The sequence below is a fragment of the Mastomys coucha genome, unplaced genomic scaffold (assembly GCF_008632895.1).
Source record: "Mastomys coucha isolate ucsf_1 unplaced genomic scaffold, UCSF_Mcou_1 pScaffold14, whole genome shotgun sequence".
Classification (NCBI taxonomy): domain Eukaryota; kingdom Metazoa; phylum Chordata; class Mammalia; order Rodentia; family Muridae; genus Mastomys; species Mastomys coucha.
In genome coordinates, this window is record NW_022196896.1 from 8,846,198 (window position 1) to 8,866,952 (window position 20,755).

The 20,755-nt window shown below is 35.8% G+C and overlaps 1 long non-coding RNA gene across 1 annotated transcript in view; it reads right to left on the reverse strand.

The window, feature by feature from the left end:
• Nucleotides 1-264: 264 nt before the first annotated feature.
• Nucleotides 265-20,755, reverse strand: part of LOC116088990 — a 25,640-nt gene continuing 5,149 nt past the window's right edge. The window contains exon 3 of the long non-coding RNA XR_004118090.1: nt 265-475. This is a non-coding gene — a long non-coding RNA (uncharacterized LOC116088990). The remainder of the gene's footprint in view (nt 476-20,755) is intronic.

Genomic DNA, 20,755 nt, shown 5'->3' on the forward strand with positions numbered 1-20,755 from the left:
CCATTTTCTTAAACTCATCATGTTGATGTTTTCAGAGTATGGGACAACATCTCATCGTCTGTTTACATGCACCCTACCCACTCTCTCAGAAATCTTCCAAGTGAGAAGTTGAGAAGATGGATCAGTGGGATGAGGTTGATCAGGATCTGTTTCATACATGTATGAAAAGGCAACGACATTCAGTCCTTTGTCGAAGATATATTATAGTGAATAATTTAATTAAAGTACATTATATTAAAATAAAAATTCTATTTTTGTTGCAGGCTTTACTTCTCCATGAGAGTCGAGATAATCTTTTCCTCCTCTGAAATCTTATATGTGGTTATTGTTGGTCATCCACTTCATATCCACTATTGTGATATGTCTTCAATGTTAAATTGAAGGATCCAAACTTAGTTATTTTCAATGTAATACTCATCATAATTTCAGTGAAAGCTTCAGAATATAGAGTAAATGTTTCTCCTGCAACTTCTCCCTGGAAAACCTTTAAAAAACAAAGGAGATGGCTCAATAACTCTTGAGGAACTGGGAAGAGGTAGATTCATAATTTATATGTGATTATAGAATAAAAATGTGGTGAAGTTAGTATTTGCTTTTGAATCCCCAATGTTTTGCTACTGTTGCTACTCCCTTTAATGGAGGATATTTGGGCTCTCGTAAACTCAGAATCTGTGATATAAGGTATGGTATAATTTTGTTTAACAAACATGTACCATATGAAAGATAGATCCACATAATAACCAAAATGATATAACTCATTCCCTTCTACCCTGGCCCCACCCCACCTGTCAGCATCATATTATATATACTCAACAGTTTTAATATTTGTAATTTACAAACTAGGTAAATGAAAATATTAGTAATTTCTATGTAGATGATTTCACAAATGTAGAACAATTTGATGAGATTGCTCTGGTTTTTTAGTTTGTTTTTTATTTATTTATTTATTTATTTTTTAGTAGGAAAATTGGAATTAAAACTGTTTAGGGACCTTATGGAAACTAAACATGGAAACAGAGATTATTCTGTATTAGTGTGTAAATTGGGGCCCATATGTCAAAGAATTTACAGGAGATTAAAATATTAACTTCAGAAAGGATTTATCTGTAGCTCAGGAGATGGCTGATGGTCAAGTGATTGCTGCACACACATGAAGAGCTTGGTTCTGACCTACAGCATTCATATACAAACTGGGTGTGATCATACCCAAGTACAACTCCAGGACAGGAGCAGAGACAAACATCTCCCTGGAGATCCTCAGCTTGCTAGCCTCGGTACAGCAGTGAGCTACAGATTTAGCAAAAGATCTAGTCTCAGAAAATAAGGCAGAGAGTCAGCTTGTGGACTTCACATAGATTTGTACTTGTGGACATATGCACATATGAACATTTACCACACACAGATAAAGTTCTATTAATATGATCAATAATATTCAAGCATATTACTGACAGCCTTATAGAGAAGGCAGATTTTGCATGCAAAGTTTGATGTATTTTTATCAAGCATGAGCTATGTACATATTTCTTTAAGATAAAGAATGCTACCAGCCACCCAAGTATCTATTTGATGCCACCTTCACGTACTAATCATCTCATCTCCAAAGGGGAACCACCACGGAGTTATCACTCATCAGAACTGTTTAAAGAAAATCCCATAACTCTTGTTGTTTTTGCTTACTGGCTTCTTTACTATATATCACATCTATAGCATTTCATTGCCTAGCTATAGGTTACAGGCTGTTCCTTGTTCTATATTATTCCATTGCAAGAACATAACACAATCCATTATATCATCACTAAGTAATTCTTTCCAATTTTGTCCACTATAAAGAAACCCTGCTATAGATTCTCTTTTTGGAATTTAATTAAATTTATCTGATACATAAAAATACAAAAATTGTGTGTATTATGAAGTGCCATGTGATGTATCCATACACATGTATGTCAAATATTTCCAGGTTAGACATATGCATTCTGTTTAACACATAATTTTCTCTTCTCTTTACCTTCAAATGAAAATACACAAAATCTTTCTAGTAGAGTATGATTCTTATGCTCTTCACCAGCACTTCTCTTATTTAGATAATTTAGATAGTATTTAGATAATTACACCTATCTAAGTGTAATTGAGGCTGGGCATGGTTGCACGTACCTTTAATAGCAGCACTTGGTGAATCTCTCAGATTTGGAGGCCAGCGGAGTCTACATAGCAAGTTCCACTCCAGCAAAAGCTACACAATAAAAACCCTGTCTCAAAACAAACAAACAAATGAATGAATGTATGAATGAACTAATTGCCCATTGATAAGCTTCTCCTCATCTTTGCCTCTCCAAAATTGCCCCTGGCTTTGAATAATCACAATTGTATTCTTGTCTTCAACTTTTAAGAGATTCTGCATACACATATCTTGTCTTTCTGTGTACACAGAACTAATATTATCTTACTTAACATAATAATCTTCAGTTCCATCCTGTTTTTTTTCTTTTTTAAATTTTTTATTAAATTAATTTATTTTTTACACTCCATATTTCATTCCCTGCTCCCCCATCCACCCTCCAAATTTGCTCCACATCCCACACCTCCCCAACCCCCAGTCTCTAAGTGGAGCCCCCACCCACCACCCCACCTGACTTCTAAACTCCCTGAGACCTCCAGTCTCTTGAGGGTTAGGTGCATCTTCTCTGAATGAACACAGACCCGAAGTCCTTTGCTGTATGTGTGTCAGGGGTCTCATATCAGCTGGTGTATGCTGTCTGTTTGGTGGTCCAGTGTTTGAGACATCTCGGAGAAGTCCAGTTGAGTTGAGACTGCTGGTCCTTGTACAGGATGGCCCTTCTCCTCAGCTTTTTTCAGTCTTCCCTAATTCAACAACAGGGGTCAGCTGCTTCTGTCCATTGGTTGGATGCAAATATCTGCATCTGATCCTTTCAGCTGCTTCTTGGGCCTTTCAGAGGGCAGTCATGATAGGTCCCTTTTGGTGAGCTCTCCATAATCTCAGTAATAGTGTGAGGCATGGGGACCTCCCTTTGAGCTGGATCCCACATTGGGCCTGTCACTGGACCTTCTTTTCCTCAGGCTCCTCTCCATTTCTATTCCTGTAATTCTTTCAGGCAGGAACAATTATGGGTCAGATATATGTCTACTGGATGGCAACCCCCTCCCTCACTTGATGCCCTGCTGAAGGTGGCCTCTATAAGTTCCATCTCCCTATGTCAGGCATTTCATCTAGGGTCCCTCCCTTTGATTCCTGAGAGTTCTTACCTCCCAGGTCTCTGGTGCATTCTGGAGGGTCCCCACAACCTCCTACCTCCCGAGGTTGCATGTTTCCATTCTTTCTGCTGGCCCTTAGGGCTTCAGTCCTTTTCTCTCACCCAATACCAGATCAGGTTCCTCTCTTCTCTCCACTTCACCCCACCACTCTCCCTCCAGCTGTCCATTTTCCCTCCCAGGTCCATCACTCCCTACTTATGATTGCTTTCTTCTTTCTCCCAAGTAGGACTGAGGTGTCCACACTTGGTCACTTCAGTTTGTTGACTTTTTTGAGTTCTGTGAAATATATCTGTGAACTATATCTTTGGTATTCTGTTCTTTTTGTGACTAATTTCCACTTATTAGTGAGTGCATAATATGCATGTCCTTTTGAATATGTTACCTCACTCAAGCTGTTATTTTCTAGTTCCATCTATTTGCCTGCAAAACTCAAGATCCCTTCATTCTTAACAACTGAGTAGTATTCCATTGTGTAAATGATCCACATTTTCTGTATCGATTCTTCTGTTGTGGGCCATCTAGGTTGTTTCCAGCTTCTGGAAATCACAAATAAGGCTGCTATGTGGAGCACATGCCCCTGTGGCATGGTGGGGCATCTTTTGGGTATATTCTGAAGAGTGGTATAGCTGGTTCTTTAGGTAGAACTATTTCCAATTTTCTGAGGACCTCCAGATTGATTTCCAGAGTGGTTGTACCAGTTTGCAATCCCATCAGCAATGGAGGAGTGTTCTTCTTTCTCCACATCCTCTCCAACATGTGCTGTCACCTGAGGTTTTGATCTTACACCATTTTGATTGGTGTAAGCTGAAATCTCAGGGTCGTTTTGATATGCATTTCTCTGTTCACTAAGGACTTTGAACATTTCTTTAGGTGCTTCTCAGTCATTTGACATTCTTCAGTTCTGAATTTTCAGTTTAGTTCTACACCCCATTTTTTAATTGTTTTTTTGGGGGGGTTAGGTGGTTAGCTTCTTAAGTTATTTATATATTTTGGATATTAATTCTCTATCGGATGTGTGGTTGGTGAAGATGTTTCCCAATCTGTAGGTTGCTGATTTGTCTTATTGACTATGTCCTTTGCCTTACAGAAGCTTTCCAGTCTCGTGAGGTCCTATTTATCGATTCTTAATCTTAGAGCATGAGCCATTGGAGTTCTGTTTAGGAAATTTCCCCTTGTGCCAATGAGTTCAAGGCTCTTTCCCACTTACTCTTCTATTAGATTCAGTGCATCTCAATAGATGATACTATCATGTCATCTGCAAATAGTGATACCTTTATTTCTTCTTTACCAATTTATATCACCTTGATGTCCTTTTGTTGTATCATTGCTCTAGCTAACACATTAAGTACTCTATTGAATAGATATGGGGTAAATGGGTATCCTTGTCTTGTCCCAGATTTCAGTGGGATTGCTTCAAGTATGTCTTCATTTAATTTGATATCTGCTGTTGGTTTGCAGTGAATCGCTTTTATTATGTTTAGGTATGGGCCTTGAATACCTGATCTCTCCAATACTTTCAACATGAAGGCGTGTTATATTTTCTCAAATGCTTTTTCTGCATCTAATCAGATGATCATGTGATTTTTTTCCTTTGAGTTTGTTTACATACAGTTTGAGTTCGTTTATATTACATTAATGGATTTTCATATATTAAACCAGCCTTGCATCCCTGGGGTGAAGCCTACTTGATCGTGGTGAATGATGGTTTTAATGTGTTCTTGGACTCTGTTTGCAAGAATTCTATTGAATATTTTTGGATTGATATTCATAAACGAGATTGGTCCGAAGTTCTCTTTTTTGGTTGGGTCCTTATGTGGTTTAGGTATCATAGTAATTGTGGCTTCATAGAATGAGTTAGGTAGTATTCCTTCTGTTTCTATTTTATGGAATAATTTGAGGAAAATTGGTATCGGGTCTTCTTCGAAGGTCTCGTAGAATTCTGCACTAAGTCCATCTGGCCCAGGGCTTTGTTTTGTTGGAAGGTTCAAAATGACTTCTTCTATTTCTTTGTGAGATATGGGCCTGTTTACATAGTTTACCTGCTCTTGATTTAACTTTGGTATGTGTCATCTGTCTTGGAAACCATCCATTTCATCTAGATTTTCCAGTTTTGTTAAGTATAGACTTTTATAGTAGGATCTGATGATTATTTGAATTTCCTTCATTTCTGTTGTTATGTCTCCCTGTTCATTTCTGATTGTAATAATTTGGATACTGCCTCTTGGCCCTTTAGTTAGTTTGGCTAGGGGTTAATCTATCTTGTTGATTCTCTCAAAGAACCAGCTTTTGGTTTTGCTAATTCTTTGTATTTGTTTTCTTTGTTTCTATTTGGTTGATTTCACCCCTGAGTTTGACTATTTCCTGCATTCTATTCCTCTCGGGTGAGTTTGCTTCTTTTTGTTCTAGAGCTCTCAGGTGTGCTGTTAAGTTGTTAGTGTAAGATCTCTCCAGTTTCTTTACCAGGGCACTTAGTGCTATGAACTTTCCTCTTGGCACTGCTTTTATTGTGTCCCATAAGTTTGGGTATGATGTGTCAACATTTTCATTAAATTCCAGGAAGTCTTTAATTACTTTATTTCTTCCTTGACCAAGTTATTATTGAGTAGAGAATTGTTCAGTTTCCATGTGGGCTTTCTGTAGTTTTTTATGTTATTTAAGTCCAGCTTTAGGCCATGGTGATCTGATAGGATGCATGGTATTATTTCAATCATCTTCTATCTGTTGAGAGTTGTTTTGTGACCAATTCTATGGTTGATTTTGGAGAAGGTACCATGAGGTGCTGAGAAGAACGTGTATTCTTGTGTTCTAGGGTGAGATGTTCTGTAGATATCTGTTAAATGCATTTGGTTCATAACCTCTTTTAGTTTCACTGTGTTTCTGTTTAGTTTCTGTTTCAATGACCTGTCCCTTGGTGAGATTGGAGTGTTGAAATTTCCCATTATTATTGTGTGGGATTCAAGGTTTGTTTTGAGTTTTAATAAAGTTTCTTTTATGAAATTGGGTGCTTTTGCATTTTAGGCATAGATGTTCAGAATTGAGACTTTCTCTTGGTGGATTTTCCCCTTGATGAATATGAAGTGTCCTTCTTCATCACTCTTGATAACTGGTGGTTGAAAGTCTATTTTATTGGATACTAGGATGACAACTCCTGCTTGTTTCCTGGGACCATTTGCTTGGAAGACCTTTTTCCATCCTTTTACTCTGATATAGTGCCTGTCTTTGTTTTTGAGGTGTGTTTCTTCTTCTTTAGTTCCATCTATTTTTTTTCAAACAAAGATTTTGTATAGCTGAATACTATTCCAATGTCCGTATGTCTTGTTTTCTTCATTTGCTCCTCAGGGGACTATTTGGCTGGTTCATTTTTAAGTTTTATGAATAATATATAATTTTTACGAAATGCAGCTGTCTTTTCAACATACAACCTGACTTCTTTTTCATAAGTATTTACTGCTAGGATTGTAAGATTGCATTATATTCTTTTACATTGAAGAATCTCTCCCCTACTTTCTGAGATTATCATAGTAATTTACATTTTCATAAACAAGGCCATAGTGATTTCTTTCCTATAAATACATCATTTAATACACAGATGTATTTTTATCTATTGTATATATATATATATATACATATGAACAAAGAGCTTATAGCCCAGAGATATGTAACATATTAATAATCTTGAAGGTTCACATATAAAACTTTTACAGTATAGAAAAAGAAACACATTTTGTCATTGGAGGTGGATAACACTGAAAAATCATTTTCAATACTAAGTGATTGAAGGAAAGTTTTATATTGACCTTTTACTATATTCCAGAGTTCTTAATTTATTAAGTCATTATAAAGAGAGGTAAGTCAGAACATGGTGCTATAACCTTTCTTGAATTCGTTTCCAACACGAAACTTATTTTTTTTTATTTTTTGTTTTTTGTTTTTGTTTCGTTTAATTTTTTTTAGGTTTTTATTAGCTATTTTCTTTATTTACCTGTCATATGGTATCTTCTTTCCCAGTCTTCCCTCCAAAAAAAAGAAAGAAAATAATAATAATAAAAAAACAAATAAAACTTGTTCCCTCTCCCCACCCCTGCTCAACAACCCACGCTCTCCTGCTCCCTGGTCTTGGCATTCCCCTACACTGGGGCATAGAACCTTCACAGGGCCAAGGGCCTTTCCTCCCATTGATGACTAACTTGGCCATCCTCTGCTCCATATGCTATTAGAGCCATTAGTCCCACCATGTGTACTCTTTAGTTGGTGGTTTAGTTCCTGGGAGCTCTGAGGGTACTAGTTAGATCATATTGTTGGAAGTCCTAAGGGGCTGCAAGCTCTTCAGCTCCTTGGGTCCTTTCTCTATCTCCTTCATTGGGGGCCCTGTACTCAGTCCAATGGATGGTTGTGATCCTCTACTTCTGTGTTAGTCAGGTACTGTCAGAGCCTCTCAGGAGACAGCTATATCAGGTTCCTGTCAGCCAGCACTTGCTGGCATCCACATTAGTGTCTGGATTTGATGATTGAATGTGGGAAGGATTTCTAGGTGGAGCAGTGTCTGGATTGTCTTTCCTTCAGTCTCTGCTCCATAGTTTGTCTCTGCAACTCCTTCCATGAGTATTTTGTTGCCCATTTTAAGAAGGAATGAAGTATCCACACCTTGGCCTTCCTTCTTCAGTTTCTTATGGTTTGTGGATTATATTTTGGGTAATGTGATTTCTGGGCTAATATCTACTTATCAGAGAGTACATACCGTGTGTGTTCTTTTTTGACTGGGTTATCTCACCCAGGATGACATTCTCCAGATCCATTTCCCTAAGAATTTCATAAATTCATTTTTTTAAATATCTGAGTGGTACTCCATTGTGTAGATGTACCACATTTTCTGTATCCATTCCTCTGTTGAGGGACATCTGGGTTGTTTCCAGTTTCTGGCTATTATAATTAAGGCTGCTATGAATATAGTGGAGCATGTGTCCTTATTACATGTTGGAGCATCTTCTGGGTATATGCCCAGGAGTTGTATAGCTGGGTCCTCTGGTAGTACTATGTTCAATTTCTGGAGGAACCGCCAAACTGATTTCCAGAGAACACAAAACATATACAATAGAATTCAAAGCTCACTGTTGCACATCAGCCCAAAAGAAAAAGCAGATCAGTGCTCAAATAAATTTAAAATAACTTCCTCACCCAAGAATCCAACTGCTGTCTCACACAGCAGGTTATCTGAGTGACAGAAAAGCGCATGTAAAGGTTGTTTTGTCGCCTAAAATCAAATATGTTCTATAATGTGGCCATAGACACATCAAGATGTGTTGATAAGAAGGGCTGCTAATACTATGAATTGGTGAGAACAGAGGAAGAAGTATACAGCATCAGTACTGCTGTAGTTCTGCTGATATAAGCATTTATATTCCCCCATTTTCCAAAAAAGTTAACGTGGGTAAGGCAAAACACATCCTCTAGCTGAATCTAACTGGTTGCCAATTTACAATGCCTAACAATCTTTTCTTATAACAGACATTGAAACAGAGATAAAAAGAAATTAATTCAAGTTTAATTCAAGGCCCAATAACCCAGTCTCTTGACTGACTGGTTTTTGTGCACACACACAAGTGTGTATATGTGTATGCGCACACTTGTGTACATGTGTGGTAAATATGTGTGCATGCTCATGTGTGAGGGTGTACATGTGTGAGAGTGTGTGCGTGAGTGTGTGTGTGTGTGTGTGTGTGTACATGAGAACATGCACATGTTTCTCTCATAGATAGTGTACTTTTCTCTAAATGAATAGACAGGAAGTGAAAGGTAAAGTATAATGCTTTGAAATTTAACATATTTTACATTGTACAAGTAAAATTCATTCCAGGCAATCTTAAATGAATAAAAGGAATTTAAATCAAACTTACTTCAATTCTACCAAGGAAGTTTTAAGCTTAAAATAATAATAACCATAAGCCCAGAGCCACCTACTAGAGATTAGAATTTAGAGGGTTCAAATACAAAAGCCATTCATAAGGAGATTTCTGGGTATTAGTCACTGTTGTTTTCATACATTTGAAAGAACTTAATAGCCTACTTTATTATTTTTCTGGAGTACAAATGAAATGTTCCAAAAAGATCAATTAAATAATAAGACTGAGAGGCATCTTTCTATTGCTGGAATTTCTTGTGAATTTAGTGCATTAAAATTAATTCCCTTGCTATTAATGAAGAAAGAGTTGAGTCCTGTTGGAGTTTTCATTTCTTTTTCTGTAGGAGTAGAATTTTGAGCAGACAGGTTGAACAATAGAATCTTTGGAAATACCAGAGGAGTGTTTAAAAGATTGTCCTTTTTTGTTCTGGTTTTAACCAGAGAGAAGAAAAAAAATGTGTAAGATGTTAGAAGCTTTTAATTTCACACTGAGGAAGATGAATCTTTTTGTGTGTGTTGGTATATGTCTGTATGTGTGTGTGTGTGTGTGTGTGTGTGTGTGTGTGTGTGTGTGTAAGAATTTCATGTGTAATACTTTGTATGATAAAGTCATATTATAAATGCATAAAGATAACTTTCGCTACAGCTAGAAGCAAAGCTGTTTTCTATCTGGTCCTCTGCACCCAGTAAGTAAGAGATTTGTTTGCTTTGCTTTGCATCTCAATTAATCATCTGAAGCTAATCAATCAGTCCATAGATATTTTTTGAAATGCCTGCAAAAGTCCCAGTGTTTCTTAGTGAATATCTGAATATCTCAATGATACTGAAGATTTTCAGCTTGCCCATGAGTCCCCACCAGGCATGTAAACAGTAAATGCAGAAAATGCAGCACATGTTGCATCAGTTGGTATGAGTCTCTCCCAACTTTCAAAAATCAAATGGCCATAGACTATTCTTCCTGTGAGACTCAAAAGAGTACACACATAATGTATATATATTTATATATGTGTGTATATATATGTATATATATAAGAGTATATATATGTATATATATGTATATATATATATCCATGTACAAAATGGTCTATTGTACTTACACCAAGTAACAAAATTCAGTGTGTTGGCAGTACACAGGGCCCAAAACACCAGTCAGCAGAGGAAGAGGAACTAACTGTTCACAGTGCATTTTGTGAGTGAACTAGTGGCATTTACTCACTGCCATTAATCCTTCACTGTAATAGGAAATATGTTCATTGTGCCCTGTTTTAAAAAATATCTCTTAATTTTTAATACAGCAATTGAAAATGCTTTTTTGTAGACTTAAAATATAAACATTAAAATGTACTCATAACAACTAGTTATGTTTTTGTGGCTCTGTCTACTGTCAAAGTCTTGAAGAGAAGAAAAAGGGACCTGATCAGAGAAAATCATCTGTTTCTATTTAACAAGCATGCAAGACAGGTGCAGATATGGAGTAGACTATTTGTTTCCTGACAGTATCTTCAATGTGTTTAAACTGTGTAAGATGCTGTGCAGGGTCTCAGATCCCTTGCAACCATCAACCTGTTGAAGGAACATTACAGTTTCACTGAGACCTCAGGCAATGCTTTCATTGCCCTCCTGATATCTTTCCCCTTTTCCCTTCCTTCTCCCTTCCCTGCCTCTTTCTCTTACTTTCTCTCTTTACATCCCTGCCACTTTCTCCCAAACCCTGTAATAAATGAACAAATACACAGCCAGAAATACAGTCATGCCCTCAAGGCAGGACTCAGCACGTCTTGTGATGACATATCATTTTGTCCTTTTCCTTCTGAGAGGAGAGATTTGGTCTTTCATGAATGCTTCCTGATGCACTCACCCAAGCTTATAAACTGAGTTTCAGACACAACTCAGTGACTAAATCAAAGTAGACTAAAAATGATTTTGCCATTCTCTTTGTTTGTTGTTTTAAAACTCTAAGATTTTAAAGACATGATTCATATCTATACTAATAGAGCTAAAAAAAAATTCAACTGGGTGTGACTTACTTAAAAGAGCCACAACAAAGAACACAGAACAAGGGAGCAGAAAATGTATTCTCTTGTTCACATAACCTTCCATAGTACTCAGAATTAATCCTTAGAGCCAGAGAGAGGTCAAACCCTATGTCACATCGAATGTCATAATGTACTGTGCACGTTTCAAAACATCACTTTGTATTACATAAATATATACAATTAGCATTTTTTCAATGAAATATAAAATGAAACTTCTTTTGAAAAAAAAAATCCAAAGGAATCCAGTATTTTGCTGTCATTCAACCATGAAAAGGCTCTGAAGGGAAAAGGGTGGGGAACGCATGATCTCACTTGCTGATGAATTTTCAATTGTTCTGGGCCTTTTGCAGGTGGAAACAACTCTGCAAGCAAGTGTAGGCGAGATACCCTCAGGCTCATTTTACCCCCAGCTTCCCTCTCTATGTCAAGTCCTTCTCAATCGCCATCCTTCTGAACTGTGTCTGCTTTCCTGTTTCCCTAGAGCAACCCAACATATTCCTCACTGCCTGTTTGCTCTAATGACTTCTTCCAGTGGTTGGGAGAAATAGAACCCATGAGGCTCATCATTTACATTACTTCCTGTTTATTTTAAACTTTTGCTGAAAACACTTGTGGCAATTTCAATCCTTCATATAGTACAAACACTAGCTGCTTTCTAAGGCACTCTTAATACCATCTCCAAATATATACCTATCTTTGCATAAACATTTTATAGACAAATAAGTTGAAGAGATTATGGGTGGTTTTCAATTTAAATGAATTTAGACAGAGAGGAAAGCCAGAAGAGGAATTACAAAAGTCTGTGGGACATCAGCCTGTGCTGTTCGTGTAGTAAGATATTAGTATGTGGGTTTCACTGCCCAAGTACTTCTTCTGATTAGTTGGAATGCAGGGCATTTGTCCTATCAGCTTCTAAAAGAAGTATTCACCACACTGGCTGAGCGGGCTGACTCTTGTATCAGGCCTGCAGTTTTCAGTCTCTTCCTCCACATCTCCTGAATCAGTACAACTTGCAATAGCTCCTTTGTATCAACATTTTCCCATATTCTGAGTTACTCTTTTTTGTAGGCTTTCAAAATTACCATTAACTTATTATATAAGGATTTATTATTTTCCCAAGGCAATATCTGCTATAACGAAACAGTACCAACAACTGTCATTTAACATCTTGTTAGTCAAAGAATCAATGTTAGTCAAAGAATCAATAAATGAAAACTGCTAAGAGAAGATATAATTATGATGCAGAGAAAAATGCAGGTGACCTTCACTTGTCCAACAGAAGGTCAGTGAGGATTAGATAATCAAAAAACAAGTAACAGGCTGGAGGAAAGTAGATAGACAGGAAAGGGATTTTTAAGAAGGTAAGTTAACTCATGTCTTCACATATGTGTTACTCTGTTCTAATACATAATATTTGGAACTTTGGGGAAATGATATAAATATAGTTGGGCTAGTATAAATGTCTGTATTGATGGCTACAAAGAAAATCCAAAGCCTAGAGATTATTCTCATTATGCAAATAGGAAACTCCACCAGTAATTAAATTCTTTAATAAAAAATGTATTTTTTTTATTGTTGAAAACAATTTGAGGCAATTTCCTCACACCATTTTCCATTTTTCCTGTATTACCAAACAATATTCTGAGAGCAACAAAAAATTGGTAACCTGTCAGAACACAGTCCAAGAATGGGGTCATGTGAGAATTCTTGGTGCTGTGAAAAATCTCCAAGAAAAGAAGAAAAGAGTCCTATGACCTCAGTTTCTTTGAAACAGAATTTTTCTTGGAATGTGTTTTTGTGTTCCTCCCAGGTAAAGCAGATAGAAGTGTATTTACAGCTGCTGTTGTTATTTGTATGCCTCTGTGGAAAAAAATATGTTTTTGCCACAAATGTCTTGTAATTGGGCTTGAACATCTTACTCATGCGATTGTCTTAGCCCTCAGAGTACAAGTTGTCTGATGCTCTGAATAAAGTTGACTATTGCACCAGACTTTAGTGTGCTTCATTTTTAGGCCACACTCTCCCAGGTTTACACCACCAACTAGAGCAATAAACAGTAGTGACCCTGAAGGGGAAGTAACCACAGTTACTCTCTCCTTCCTTGGTGTCTTTTTTCTCTGTTGCCACTGTAGAATTCTCTGCTCAGAACAATCACAATGGCTATGTGTTTCACCCTGGGATGTCAGCTATGAAAGAAGACAAAGTTCCTGAACTCAGCCGCAAATCCAAGGCTCCATGCGATGGTCAGGCCAGATGACATGCATTCCAAGCAGCCAACAGTTGTTCCATTGGTACCATTATTTTAATTATTTCTATTACTGCATCTTATTTGTCCTTCTCTTTCCTACTGTGTGAATGCAGGACTATAGCCACTCAATAAATATTAGGTTACTACTGTTTATTGGTAACTAGTTTTTGAACTGAAATATAGCTCTTAGATCTTAAAAGTATGATATGTTTTAAGAATGGAAAACCAAAATTCCATAAAAGAGAAAAGAACAAAGAAACCAAGGAATGCATTAATGGATTTAAAATAGTATAACTTAGGTTAGATGGTAATAGCATTCTATATTTGCATATAAAATATAAGGATTTCAATCATGATGTATTAAAAGAGATTTCTGATCAAAGATTTCATCTGTGAAATATAAAAATTAATTCTTTGAACTTCCCTTTGAGATTTGAAGTCATTCATAGTCTTCATTTTTCTGTTTATGCTGGTGATATTTTTCAGGATCTTTGTATAAAAGTCTGTGTCATCTAAATTGCTAAGAAGCAATCATGGCAATTGCTGCTATATTAGATTTGTTAGCTATAGTTTGACCCTAACCTGGGATAAATGCAGGAGCTTCATATTATGGTTTTTCTGTTTATTCCTAATTAAGTATCTTTGAAAAGAAAGATGCGTAAATTTAATTACCATGTGATGACAACCACAATCTGCTATTTTATAATGGGAAAATTTAGAGTGTATTTGTACTGGAAGATAGCACTAATTAAATTCAACCTAAGTTCTAATTATTTGTTAAAAATTTTATCAACAAAATTTAGCTATGTATCCTGTATGGTGCCATAGATGCTTTACAAATGTCCTTCTGTGAATGTATAGTGACTTATATATCAATATATATATGTATATGTGTATCATATACATATCATATATATGTGTGTTATTGTGCATACATTTACACATAAGTCATCAAAGTTAAAGTCCCAAAGAACTCTGTCTTACTTATATATCAGGGATTTCTCATGAGAGTTTGAAAATGCAGTTTCGAGAACAGAAGCCTTCCCTGAAAAAGTGTCATAGCAATTACACAGCAAAATGGAAGAAACAAAGACTTTAATTGACCAACAAAAGGATAACATCTGCGGTATACAACTGTGGCTCTAAATAACTCCCTAAACTTTCTGCAGTATCTATCTTTCACAGTGAATTTCTTCCTCCATTTCTAAGTAGGAAAGTTGGACTTCGCATTGGCGAAGCTACATCTTCTTAGTTACATCTTCTTAGTTACATCTTCTTAGTTACATCTTCTCAGGAAACAGTGAGAAAGTTCGGTAAATTTCTTCTGGTTCTAGTCTCATCATTTGAACTAATTATAAACAGTAATTTATAACATAAGCCAATAAGATTGTCATTAATGTAAACTGTAAATTATTTGTCATTCTCATATTTCTGTTCTTTCTAGCAAATGGAGACAAATATTAAGTAAAACTTATTTACACATGGGGAACGTTCTCTACAATTAAAAGACATTAAAGATTTTTCTCATTTTCTTAAGAGATAGTCAAGGCTTTGGGGGTTAATGACAATCACAGCTGTGAAGTGACTAGCTTTCTTATCACATGACAAAATGTCATTAATTTATATTAAATTACAGCTATCTTTCCATGTATATCTATCTCATATTCTGGTTTCCTCCTTTTTTGTGTACCACTCCTTTTCTTTAAGTAGTCAAATAATTGGAACAGAGATTCCATACCTTGGGAAGACACAGCTCACCCTTGGAATTACTGGCATTGAGATCCTGCAACATGGATTCTACACCAATTAATCTTCCTGACATCTTCTTCTACAACTGTATTTCAATAGTCAGCCATCAAGACAAAAATTTTAACAGATTTTTTTTATTATTATGGAAGGAGTCAAAGAAGAAATAACTTTGAGCCTAAAGCATCATTTTTTTAAAAGAAAAACATCAAATACATTCCAATTCTTGCCATTCATTTGATCAACAACTGCTTATTCCAATGTCGTCGGGTTGTTGAAAGTCAGACATCAAAGCAGCAGATAAGTTACAACCAATAAATTGTTTGCTTATAATTAAAACTGCGAGCAATCTTTCGACTTCCTAAGATTCAAGATTATAAATGATGCCACTGTTAGACTGTTTGCTAAGGTAGAATATTTCATGTTGCCTGTAAGCACACTGCTGACTTTATTTCTGTTGTAAATGCCCGGTCAGCATATTTTCAGTGAGCTAGCAGACAGAGACGGCTGGGTGCATAGAACTGTATAGAACATAACACCTCTGCAGACAACTCATATTGAAAAGTTTAGTCTTTCATAAGAGTGGCTGGATGACCGACCTCATGGATAGCTCTACTCTGTTCAAAATCTTCCTAACAGGGATTGGCCTTGTTGCTCACATTGACTAATGCAATCACTTTTTTCTCTAATCATTGCATATAAGTGATGAAAATCACAGGACAAATTTGGTGTAAGAAAAAAATTATTGAGTGGACTGCACAGACTAATAGTCTACCAGATATGCAAATTCTGATTCCAAAATTGTACAGAGTTCACACACACACACACACACACACACACACACAAAATGAGAGATTTGCTTTATAATTTATAACTTAATGGAGAAGGGAAAATTTAATGGTATAGATTTTCCTTTCTGTTATATTAAGGCATGTATTTTTCTTGTTCCAGGTTTGCAGAAGTCTCCCAACACAGAATGCATGCCTTATCTTTGTTGTCTTATATAACATGTGATAACCTTCATATAGACAACATCAAAGACAAATGGCCGTAAGCCTGTTCACTTAACGATCAAGCATTTGTTAATTATACAGCATACATATGTATCTAAAATTTCAAGTACGTCTCGATGAAGCTAACCACATGATCATAGAAAGTATCCCTTTTCTCCAAGTTACATATGTGTCACTGATGCTTATCATCCATAACATTAAGATTATTTTAACCTGAAGATAATAAAAAAACTAAATCTGGTTCTTCTAACATATCTTAAAGCTCTGAACTTGGTGATATGGTAAATGTTGCTACAGCATTTTATTAAGAACAATAATTTTAGAAATCAGACCGAATTTCCATCTGTCTCCAACTATTTCCTTCAGATACCCAGAGAATTCATCAGAAAATTATATTATGAAACAAGAGATTTATAAGAAAGAATCATTTAGAGAAATTGTATGTAATTAATCACAAAGTAATAAATAAACAGAAGCTACTAACAATCCCATCATGGTTCTGTTAAAACAGTAATAAAATCCAAAAAAAGGCATTTTCTATAATTTTTACTTTGTTTTGTTTGTTTTCATTGGTTTTTGTTCTAAATAAACTTCAATTTATGACAAATAAATCTCCTAACATTGAGTTTGATTGACTCCATAAGTAATTTTACCCAACTTCCTTTACTGAAGATACATTTAGGTTTAGCATAGAACCCAATTTATAGATTTTTCTCAAAGCAAGAAATATATAATTGTGTTTTACAAATATTTATTGTATGTTCACTTTGTACCAGGAGTCATATTAAATTCATTAGTATATGTACTACATCTCCAGGGAAATTTATAATATTTGTTATAAGTAATTCAAGTAATTTAATTAGTAAGAAATAAATAAGATTTCACAGGTATATATTTTGGAAAAAATGAACAAATTTTGTTCAAAAGAGTTACAGTTTAATTCTATTTCTGTATACATGATAATCTAACATTTCTATAATGTGTTGAACGAAACATTAATTCATCTGTATATAGTTCTGATCTTCTCTCTAGACTCCAGTACATCCACTGGCTTTGATAATGCTCCCATTTATTCAATGCTGGTTTTACCATCTTCCTACACCCATTATCTTACTATGTGCACTAGATTGCAAGTCCATATATCAGAAATGTATATTTAAGTATGATTGTTCTTCTCTCTCTCTCATTTTTTTTCCAAAAGAAATCAATCCTGTTGTGCTTGGATGTCTACTGCACATGTTTGAAATTTATTATATATGTTTATAATTGTCATTGTAAATTTGTCCCTTAATTCCTTTGTACACTATTCCATATATCCATACACATTTCATAGCTACTTGAGTTTTCTAAAATGTTATTCTCAACTTTTAAAAATTGGTCGATAAAGCATATGAAGCATCAGTACATTCAAATTCTGTTAACAACTCCTTGTATATCCTTTGAAATTTTGTTCATCCTATTTTAGCTCAGTGACAACATCTGTTGATTATTTTAAGCAGATTAAGGAACAAGTTAGGTAATGCATGTAACAAAATCACAAATGTAGTTAGAAATCTTAATGTTTATTAATAACCATATTACTAGCTCATACATGAATACCAATTTCAGCACGGATCCTTCTATGACTACACAGTACCAGTTACACTGCTCCCAGGTAACCCTCCCATCTTGCTCCCACTTATATCACTTGCAATGCATTTCACTTATGCTTTTACATAGCACTATATTATGAATTCCCCTGGAGGATTAGTGCATGTATTTATGAATTTAACATGACTCCTGGTACAAAGTGAGCATCCAATAAATATTTGTTAAACACAATTGCACATTTACAAAGTGATCAAGAGGTTTTGAGACATCTTATTAATATACCAAAAGATGAATAAATGAATAAATATGTGAGTCAATTAACACTAAGTAAAAAATGTTTATGACAGGTACTATGCTAGATGCATATTAAAGGAAATCCGCATGATTTTGTGAGGTGATTAATGTCATCTGCAATTTACAGATGAAGTCCATGCAAGTAAGAAAGGTTATAGCCTTCAAACTGAAATGTCATATGATGAAAAATATTGAAAGGTAGGAGTGGTGGCAAATGGCTATATCCCAATGCTTCGGATGTGTTTATGCAAGACTATCACAAACTCAACACTAGTTTATGCTACAGAGAAATCTAGGCTCCAAAACTCAAAGAATCAAAACTGAATTATGTTTTAAAGACATGTTTTTAGAAACACTTGTCAATTCCTTTTCATAACCAATCACAAATTATGACCCAAAGTCTGAAAATAACCCTCAGACTGTCTTTGTGTCCTGCAAATCCATGGCCAACTATGATCTTATGACATTCCAGGACTTATATCATTAGCTTTTATAATGGTCATGGAGAAATCCATAGATGGGAGGGGCTGAGATCACTATTTAGATGACCATTTTTCTACTACCTAAATTATTTCCTTAAATAGTGTTTCCTGCTTTACTGTTATTCACTGAGCACCAGGCTGTTTATAGCAAGAATACCCAAGCTAAGAATATATGAGTAACACAACTTACATTGAATTTCATAACTATAATACAACTAATTAATTTGATACCTGCTGGAAGACAGCCCTGATGATGGCCTGGTCTCTCAGAGGAGATAAGGAGTCAGGCACAATAGCCAGTGGGGAATCTTACAGCCTGACTGACTGGCAGTCAGAGTGCTTCTTTATTTATATAGAACTCAGTAGCCAGGGAGAGATTCATGTTGTTCCAAAACATAAATCATATCATTTTTCTCTGAGGACGTGTGTTTTTAACTTCCTCTTGGTCATAAGTTTAGTCATCATTGATAAACAGTGACAGGACAGAGTTATCTTTACAATCATTTTCCCTCATCCACCCCATAACCCAATATTTAAGAATCTTGTGGTTTCAAGGGCGCTAGACAGAAAGAAAATCTCCAAGGTAGCCTGGGCAGATTGCCATGTCCCAAGCAATGTATTATCAAATTTTAATGGCCAGAGTGCTAATTGTCATTAGGCCTAAGAAAAATTTGCAGGCCAAAGCTGTTGCAGTTATTATTCATTTTCTGACATAATATAATGTTTATATCTTATGTCTTTGTAGAATTTATTTGTCTAATCTTGGTATTCTGTCTAATCTTTTGTTCCTTGGCCATCTGGCACCACAGTAGCCCTATGTGAGATAACTTTTCTATGAAAGGGAGTCTTAATACTTCATTCTTTTATCATCTATCCATACCATTCTTTGTCTATCAGTATAAGCCCCTATTTTAGGGCAGAGATACCTCTGGCCAATCTAGCTTTGTTGCTGTATCTTTTCCTCGAGGGACGATCCAAATGTGGCTCCAAATCTTATATGCTACAGTGTTGCCTGCATGTTGAGTAAGAAGAGGCTTTTGCTTTGCTCTGCTGCCAACTTCTCTAGCCCAGTGAATCTCGTTTACCAGATTGGAAGTTTACTTTGTTCTGATGATCTTGATCCTGAGAAAGTACAGGGCCAGATGTTCAAAGAGTATCTTGGAGACACTCATAAGGAAATCCCTGGCATCTTTATTTTGAGACACATCCTTCAAGGTGTAAGGGAGACCTTCAAGTAGGGCCAGATAAGGATATCTCTCTAGAAGCAGGAGGGGTAGTGTGCTCAGAACTTTCTTGGGAAGCTTCGAAGCAGTACCATTGGAAGAAGGCATGAAGGATTCATAAGAAAAATTCTATCTATCCAATATCCCAAGTTGTACAACTATTAAAAGCCCCCCAAGCGTGCAACACATGGGTATGATGACCAAAAGTGGAACACTGCATGACAGCAATGGGATCACTCTTCTCGGCTTTGCTGGATTTTTCTCAGGCAGCTGTGCTGGCCTTTATGACTTTCCCTGTTCCCATTATCTGGCTATGCCAGATGCCAGAGTTTCCAAGGAAAATGTAGCTATAAAAGTTACTTGGCTAAGTAATTAATAACTGGATAAGCAACTTATAAGTGGTTATCTCAGTGAAATAAAACACTTGATTTCTAAGAACCACTTATTCCTGAAAAAGAGATGTTAATTTTTATATCCTACTATTTGTTAAGACGTATTCACAGGATTATGTTTGAGAAGGCCTAGTAGTTGATGGTTAATCTTAGTTAATTGGTAAAAATTATTCTTTAAATATTTTTAATTTTACAATGTATCTCCCTTATTTTTCTTCTCTCCTACCCATGCACTCCTCCCTCCCCACTCTTCTACAGGTTCATGACCTCTTTTTCATCAGTTGTTATTATATGAATATATGTATATGCATATATATATTTCCAATGTAACCTGTTGAGTCTATATAATGTCACATAAATTCATGGTTTGGAGTGCTGAAAGTTTAAAACTGGACAACAAATTAATATGTTGTTTCCTGGGGAACACTGCCTTTCCCATTTCCAACTTTCCTCAGCTGGCTATATTTCTTTGGTAGCCCTCAAGGCTTTTAAGAAACATTTCATTCCTTCTTAAAAGGGGGAACCAAGTACCCATGGAAGGAGTGGCAGAGATTAACAATGG